Below are 7,721 nucleotides of genomic sequence, written 5' to 3' on the forward strand. Positions count from 1 at the left end.
CTCAAACCCATGAGTGGAGTATTTGTGATAGGTGTGGTTTTCAAAATGGTCATTGGGATGATTTTGCTTATTTGTCCTTCCCTTCCCCAAGCCCCTACTATGATGATTCTACTTTTTGTGATGAAAGTTATAGGGCTATGGAAGTGGAAGAAGTTGAGCATGGCCAAAATGGAGAGTTCAAGCTCATGTTGGAGTGTCTACTTGAAGGAGGAAACAAAGAACAAAGTGCCTTGGAGGAGCTTTTGGAAAATAGTCTCCAAAATGAATTGGCACTTGAGAGGTTGCATTCACAAATGGGAGAAATGCTTGAAGCTTTAGAGGTCCAAAAAGCCTCGGAAGTTAATGAGAGCCAAAAATTCTCCTTGGATGTAGAAGTTGAAAATCCTTCCTTGGCACTTGATCAAAACCAAGAAGAGCTCTCAAATGCTCAAAATGAGAAAATAATGCTCATGTTGGAGACCGTTCTTGAAAATGAGGAGAAGCACAACTTTGCACTCGAGGACTTGAAACAAGGCTTGAAATACAATGATGAACACATTCGCACTTTGGAGGATCAGATGCAAATATTGGTTGAGGCTCACTATGCCCACCAACTTGAGAGTGTGGAAGAAAGCCAAGAAGAATCCAATTCCGAGGAAGAAAGTGAGCTTTACTTTGAGGATTCAAGAATTGAACATCCGCCAACCGACTCTATGAGTATTAATGTTGCCAGAAAAATATGGAAGTAGAGTCAACCGGTGTAAATAATAATTCGGTTGAGATTGACTCTAGTCCGGGGGAAGAAGAGGATGTCAAAATAGAAAAATTGCAAAGTGAAGGTTTGAAATCACATTCCAAGCATTTTTCAACATTGGAATTGTGTGGTGATATGGAAGTTGAACTACACAAATCAATGGAGGATTGCGAGGAGGAAAAACTCATACCATTCATTTTACAGTTTGAGGAAACAAGAAAACAAAATGACATTCCTCACATGAGAGCCAAGAAGTGCAAAATGAAGAAATTAAGGATTGGCTTTATCATCGACTTACCACCCCCGTTCGCTCGTGGTCACAAGCTTGATTCCAAGCTAGGTGCCCAGTTCATATCATCCAAGTGGCGAGAAAAGTGGTAATGTTGTTTTGCGTCGTGCCACGACGTTAAATGCGGCGCTTGGTGGGAGGCAACCCATCGTTTTTCAAAATTTTTAGTCGTTTTTGAAATTTTCTTTTTTAGAATAGCTTAGAATATTATTTGTAACTAATCTGCCAAGTTTGAGAATTTTTGGAGTTGATTTGAGCAGGTCGGGATGACCTGGAAAGCCAAAACCAGTAGCTGTTAGAAAATGCAGGGGCAGTCTTCGCAATTGCGAAAAATAGTTCGCATTTGCGAACTTTTCCCATCGCAATTCCCAAGATATGTTCGCAATTGCGAACCAAGCAACAATTAATGTACTTCGCAATTGCGAAGATTCTGTCGCAATTGCGACTTCTGCGAGGTAAAACCAGGCTTTTGCTCATTTTGAACGAAAATTGAACACAAACGACTAAACTCTCAAACTCTTGGTTCCCTCCCTCCTCATCACTGTAAAATCCCTCAAATCTCACTCCTCAGTGCAAGGAATCAGGTATGAAAGCTTAATCATTACTCTTCTTTCTTCTTCATCTTCACTTTCTCGTTCATTCTGCTTGGTATTCTGCAACCCTAGGGCTCAAATGGCAGTCACCCTTTCCCCAAAATTGTCAAAATTGTTTTTCAAAACACATGTTGATTTCTGGGTGAGGTTTGGTTGAGAGTGTGTGAATATGTGGTTGCTAAGAAATTTGGGGAAGTTTGAGTACCCAACTACTTGTCAAATAGAAGCGAAATTTTTGTGCTCTTTATGTGTTCGATGTAAGGCCCGAATGAAATTCTTGGCCAAACCATCGACATTTCTTGATTCATGGTTGTTTATGAAGTTTGATGCATGATTTATGCTTGATTAATGATTGGGTTTGTTAAAAATAGCTTGGATTGAAAATTTTTAGGTTTAATCACTATTCTCTAAAGAAAATCTCAGTTGGGGACGAAGGCTCATAATTGCGATGTCCTCTTCGCATTTGCGACTTCGCATTTGCGAAGATGTCATCGCAATTGCTAAAAATAGCCGTTTCTGAAACCTTCGCATTTCCCAGGATTACTTCGCAATTCCCAGCCCTGTCATGTTCGCAATTGCGAAGAAATCATGGGAAATGCGACATCAGAGGGCTTGCACTTCAAAATCTGAAAATCCTGAAATTTTTTCTAAGTCTGAGTTTCGACTGTCCGATCATTCTTTTGGCATATTTGCTTCATTTTGCACTACTCTTCATAGCCATACCATGTTTTCACTCTTATCACTTGTTGACAGGTACTACAATTGAAAATGGACGCGAACTCTGAAGGATCGTCAAGTGACAACTCCGTGGAAGCTGAACAAAACTGTGACCAAGACCGTTTCTTGTCATTGGAGTGTCAAGAATGGTACTTTGAAAACCTGATCTCGAAGAAGGTGCTTCCGGAAAGCGGTATAGTGATGGACGATGTCCAGGAACGTCTTCCCGAGTTCTATCAAAGGTTAATAGACATGGGATGGAACTGTTTTGCCCCTCAACCTTGCCGAGCAAATGAGCAATGGGTGAGGGAGTTTTACGCCAACCTCCCAGCCATCAAGCTAAAAAAGCCCAAGATGAGAATTCGGGGCAAAATGGTGCACTTTGGGGCTGAAGCTGTGAATGACTTCTATCATTTGCCAAACCACGACATGACCCCATTCAAGCAAAAAGACTGTGCGTCAGGGGAGTGGTTGGTGTCCAAATTATGCCCGGGTGCAGATGTTCCATGGGCAGCTGAGAAGAAGGGGATCACATCAAAAGAATTCACTGCCGAAGCGAAGATATGGCTGGCCATCATATGCAGCCGTATCTCCCCTGTTTCAAACATATGGAACGTCCCGGTCACAAGAGCTCAGATGATAGCCTGCATCCTTGACGGTATTCAACTGAATGTTGGTGAGCTCTTCATCAATGAACTGAGGGAGTATCGGATGCAGAACAGTCCTTCATTGATATTCCCATCGTATCACTGAGTTGTGCCAGCTTGCTTGGGTGGAAGAAGCTCCAGGGGACAATTGGATAGATCCAGGGAAGCCGCTGCATCCGTTGAAGAAGAGAGGAGAGGGCGGCGCAGTGAAGAGCAAAAAGAGAAAGTTGGGTTCTTCTTCTCAGGTAGATCCGAGTAGTCAGCCATCCTCCTCTGCAGGAGGACCATTTGCTATGCTCATTGACGAGATGTGAGTGATTCGCGAGTTAATAGCTGGCCTTCCCCGGGGACCTGGGGAGACATCTGAGGGACCTGCTTACATTTCAAAGAAAGAGTTCCAGAAATACATTGAAGATCAAAGGAAGCAAGGGGATCACCTCAAGGCACTAGAGAAAGCGTACACTGAGCTGGCCAAGAAGCATGGTGATTTGAGCACTTCCCACAGCAATCTAGAAAAGGCACACACCCAGATAGGTAAAAAGGGAGAAGAAAAGAGATAAATCTTACTCGCATGTGGAAGGGTGTGAAAGGGTTGTGGAAGGTCCNATATATATATATATGAGAAAATATAAAAATAGAAAGAGTAGCGTAAAAATGCTATTTGAGAAAATCAGTCAAAAGAAAAATAGATTTGGAAATAAAAGAAAAGAAAAGAAAAACTGATGGAGTAACATAACTCAGCTCTGCCCGAAAAAGAAATGGGTCGTACCCGATTCGCCTTAGCAGGGTCGCAACAGTTACAAATTTGAAATCCCTATTTCCCTTCACATATTAAATTGTGGACTCCAGATTACTGAATTTTGGAATTAAGATTATTGAATTGACTAATGAGAATTTAGCTATTTCGTACTACGTCTGTTTACCCTAAAAATTAAATAACAATTAAACTTATAATGTGGTTTTACGAACATGTGATTTTATCTAATATCAATTGATTAATATAAATATTAATAATTGAAATTTGACAATAAGATAAAGCAAACAAGTGTTTGAATGAAATTCAGCCCTCAAGGTTGAGTACCCTCGAACTGATTGGTGCAAGAGAAATTAAAAGTATAACTAGCCGATGAACAAGAATATGAGCTAAAGAGAAAGTGTTATATTGCTTTGATACGTGAGAACAATTTGTCTTAAAAATGATTAGAACCCTATTTATATAGTAGAGGAATCCTATCTATGGTACAATTCCAATTATGGAAGTAAATCCCTTGACTAACTAAACAACCACCATTAATTTGATATGTTCCGAGATTTTCGCCACGACCTTTGACCAGTTACGGATATCTGGCCTTTTCGTTCAGTCTTTCTCGATGTCTGTCCTGCTCAACCTCGATCATTATCGGTTTCGATCTTGCTAGGTACCTCGAATCCGAACTTGGTGTCTTATCCTCGTGCCTCGATCTGCTTATGGGATCAATCTTCGATCTTTCACAGGGGTCTCGATAAATTAGTAAAATTGGGTGAGCCTAATTTTAACGGTATACATATAGTCCACTCGTTTTTTGGAGTGTAATGACAAGAAACGAATTGAGCCCGAGTTCCTTTGCTCGTTCTTCTCAAAGCACCAAATATTCCCATCACTATTCTTCCTTACTAATACAAACAAAATGGACAAAACATCTAAAATTGTTTCGCAAAAGAAAACTGCTCAGGTTCGGGCAAAGGAGGTTGCCGAGCGCGCCAAGTGTCAATCTCAGAGGGAGACCCTTGAAAAGACCCATGCTCGGGGCTATAATCTTTCGAGTGAGATCAATGGACCTCGAATGACCATTTGAACAAGAGTTTGAGTAGCTCAGAGGCTTACCAGTCGAGTGAGCATTTGCTCGAACTCGAAGTGAAGTTAACCCTTAGGCTTTATAGATAGTCCCTGAGTGAGAGTTTGCTCGAACTCGAGTTAAGATATCCCTTGGGATTTTATGATCAAGTGAGGAGTTGCTCGAACTCAAAGTGAAGTTAGCCATTAGGCTTTATAGTCGAGTGAGGATTTGCTCGAACTGGAATTAAAGTTAGCCCTCAGGATTTATAGATAGTCCCCTAGTAAGAGTTTGCTCGAACTCGGGTTAAGATAGCCCTTGGGATGTTATGATCGAGTAAGGACTTGCTCGAACTCAATGTAAAGTTAGCCCTTAGGCTTTATAGTCGAGTGAGGATTTACTCGAACTCGAAGTAAAGTTAGACCTTAGGCTTTATAGATAGTACCCGAGGGAGAGTTTTCTCGAGCTCGGGTTAAGATAGCCCTTGGGTTTTTATGATCGAGAGGGGACTTGCTCGAACTCTAAGTAGAAGTAGACTTAGGCCTTTGTATTTGTTACAGATTTCGAACGTCTCCGATCCACTTTAATTTGGCTGTAGCCTCTTTAGCTCGGAACTTTCCCTTTGGGATTATTTCCGTTTAACCTCGAGCTTGCCCGGAGTGTCAGTCCCCCGAGTGGAGCGGGCGTGGCCTGTAAAATCGAGGGTTGCCATTAAGGTCTTATGGTCTCGTAATTTTAGTAGCTCAATTTCATTTGTTTTTTCGGACAGCAGTCCTCAAGCGTGGGATTATTTGCTCGAACTTCCGTCATGATCAACCCTTAAGCCTGTTTACACAATATATCAAGAGTATAAATGTCACGACTCAAAACCGACCAGGTGTGATGGCGCCTATTGTGAAATTAGGCCAGCTGACACAACTCCCGAATCAACCATTATTCAATAACAATTATTTTTATACCATTTATTAATCAATAGTCTCGATGCAAGTTTAAATGAAAAGTGCGGAATAAATTCACAAGCCCGATATTGGGGTGTCACTAATCATGAGCATCTACTACAACTGTCTAACAACATAAAGACCAATATGGCCGGGAAAAATCACAAGAACACATAAGGAAGAATAAGGTGGGAGAAAAGCAGGGCTACGATCGCCAAGTAGCTACCTTGCTAACTCCGATGAACCTGCCACCGAGCTCAAAAATACCTGAATTTGCACACAATGTGCATGGAGTAATGTGAGTACGCCAACTTAGTAAGTAATAAAGGTAAATAAAGTCTGAGCAGTAAGAAATCACGTAAACCACGTCATAGCACCACAGTGGGTAAATCATGTTTCCAAAACAGGATACAAATCAAATCATCTCATTTAACTCCCGCTTCGGGAAGAATCCTTTGAAAAATATCTTTCTAACAATTTCAGTAGAAGTTCAATGTAAGTTATAGTGAATGTGATGAAAAAACATAGTCGGCCCCTCGGCCAAACATAGTTTGTATATGGACCCTCGGGCAAACAGAAATTCATAACCATCTCGTAACTTAAAAATCTTAGTGGAAGTAACAAAGTCAAATCGGTGACTAAATTCCGAACACCTTGTAAAAACTACAATTTAAAGGAAAGTTGTTTAAAAATATTTATTTAACATTTTCAATAGAGGCTCGGTCTAAAGATGAGTGAAAGCAGTAATTAAATCAATATATTCAATAGGAACTCACTTTAAGGAGGAGTGAAACAAGTAAGTTCATAAACATGCCCTTCAGTCAAAACATCACTCGTATACATGTATATATAGCCCCTCGGGCAAGCCTCTCAGTCACTCATCACTCAACTCTTCTCAATCAGCGCTCACACTCAGCACTCACGCTCAATAGGCACCATATAATAACCGCTGCGGCGTGCAGCCCGATCCATATATTGCTGCGATGTGCAGCACGATCCATATATCGCTGCGGCGTGCAGCCCGATCCATAAATATAGTCGACCGCGCTCACTGAGGGTATGCAGACTCCGGAGGGGCTCCTACAGCCAAGCGCTATATCGCTGCGACGCGCAGCCCGATCCAACATATCGCTGCAGCGTGTGTGTATATATATATATATATTGTTGCGGCGTGCAGCCCGATCCATAAATATATAATCTTTACAACCAGGCCCTCGGCCTCTCTCTGTCATTAACCTCACACTCAGACCCTTGGTCTTTCTCAGTCATTACCTCACAATCAGGCCTTCGTCCTCACTTAGTCATCAACCTCACAAGTCACTCGGACTATCAGTCAAAAACAACACATTCAGCTTAAGAATATCATTTATAATGTCAAAATTGAGTAAATAAGGCTGAGTTAAGAAATCAGTAAAACAAAACATGACTGAGTACAATTATTAAGTCAAGACAGTAAGGAATAGTAGTAAAAACCCCTTAAAGGTATGAAACAGTTGGCACGAGGCCTAAATATAGCATTTAGCCCAAACCACGATAATAACAAACAGCTTTCAATCAAATACGCAGTTAAACAGTCACACGGGATGGACTAAGTCACAATCCCCAACGGTGCATGACCCCATGCTCGTCATCTAGCATGTGCGTTACTTCAAAATGGTACAACGATGTGGAATCCGGGGTTTCAAACCCTCAGGACAGCATTTACAATCATTACTTACCTCTATCCGGTCCAAACTCTAGCTCGCGATGCCTTTTCCTCTCGAATCAGCTCCCAAATGTTCCGAGTCTATCAAAATCAGATTTATCACATCAAAATATTCTAGGGAGATGAAACCCAATCGAAAAATATCATAATTAGGCACAATTCCCGAAATTGGCCAAACCCGACCCCGAGCCCACATCTCGAAACTCGATAAAATTTACACCAAAATGATCCTCATCCTCCCACGAGTCTATACATATCAAGAACACTGAAATCGGAGTTCAATTG

The sequence above is a fragment of the Nicotiana attenuata genome, unplaced genomic scaffold, assembly GCF_001879085.1.
Source record: "Nicotiana attenuata strain UT unplaced genomic scaffold, NIATTr2, whole genome shotgun sequence".
In the NCBI taxonomy this organism is placed as follows: domain Eukaryota; kingdom Viridiplantae; phylum Streptophyta; class Magnoliopsida; order Solanales; family Solanaceae; genus Nicotiana; species Nicotiana attenuata.